The sequence below is a fragment of the Papaver somniferum genome, unplaced genomic scaffold (assembly GCF_003573695.1).
Source record: "Papaver somniferum cultivar HN1 unplaced genomic scaffold, ASM357369v1 unplaced-scaffold_16786, whole genome shotgun sequence".
Taxonomy (NCBI): Eukaryota; Viridiplantae; Streptophyta; class Magnoliopsida; order Ranunculales; family Papaveraceae; genus Papaver; species Papaver somniferum.
The window spans coordinates 1-898 of NW_020626359.1; the positions used below are offsets into that span (position 1 = coordinate 1).

The 898-nt window shown below is 34.4% G+C and overlaps 1 long non-coding RNA gene across 1 annotated transcript; it reads right to left on the minus strand.

Moving 5' to 3' along the window:
- Window positions 1-40: 40 nt before the first annotated feature.
- LOC113337650 lies at window positions 41-509 on the minus strand. Its single transcript, XR_003354367.1, has 3 exons — window positions 438-509; window positions 270-331; window positions 41-106 (listed from the first exon to the last, which is right to left on the minus strand). It is a non-coding gene; the product is annotated as an uncharacterized LOC113337650 (long non-coding RNA).
- Between the last annotated feature and the right edge of the window lie 389 nt (window positions 510-898).

Consider the following 898-nt stretch of genomic DNA (forward strand, 5'->3'; position numbering starts at 1 on the left):
GGGTTTCATATAGATAGGAGTTCCAAATGAATCCTTAATAAACTTCTGCGATGGCATCTTACACAGGTTTACGCACATCCCTACACATTTGCTCTCCTCCAAGAGCCTAGCTCACCCCCAGAATATGAAAATAACCGAAAAACATAAATCATCTCTTCATATAAAATAATAATGGCCGATCAAAAAAAAAGTAATATACGATCTATGTGCAATATGTGTGTGTTTGTGTATCCGTGAGTCTGTGGAAAGCATATATATAAAATGCTTACCTGCATTTGGGGATGTGAACTACATTCTTCTCCATTTTTCCTTCTATCTCAGATTCCTTCACCTGAATATAGTTATGAATGTATCAATGATAGTAGTAGTACTTGCAAAAAATCGGAAAGAGTACTCAAGAGAAGAGCTCTAGCTACAGCTAATATTTTCAAACATACCTGGCAAGGTCCAACCAGCCAAGCGAAAAATAGGGTGGTGAAAGTAGCAAAAAATTCTCTCTTGAACTTTGATTCTGGTATCAATACCTTAATTTGTGTCCTCCATGTAAACAATGAAACAGATAAAGAAAATTAAGCAAGAGTAAACTAATTTTGTAAGTAACGACCACTTTGTTGGTTAAACTTCAACATAGAAGTCACTAACAAGCTGGTTAGGACAAGATTAGGAAATTGATGTAATCCTAAGGGAATTAGAAGTCATCTAGTTCTAAGAAAAGGAAAGACATGTAATAAGGTAATAGGACTAGGAAAAGGAATTCATAGTTCTATATATATATGATCACCAAAGTTGTGGTTTGATCATATGAGCAAGATTAGAGCTTGTGTTTAGTTTTGAGAGATTTTCTAAACATCAATAAAGAGAGTTGTCTTTATATAAGCTAAGTTTCATCTTGCAGTTG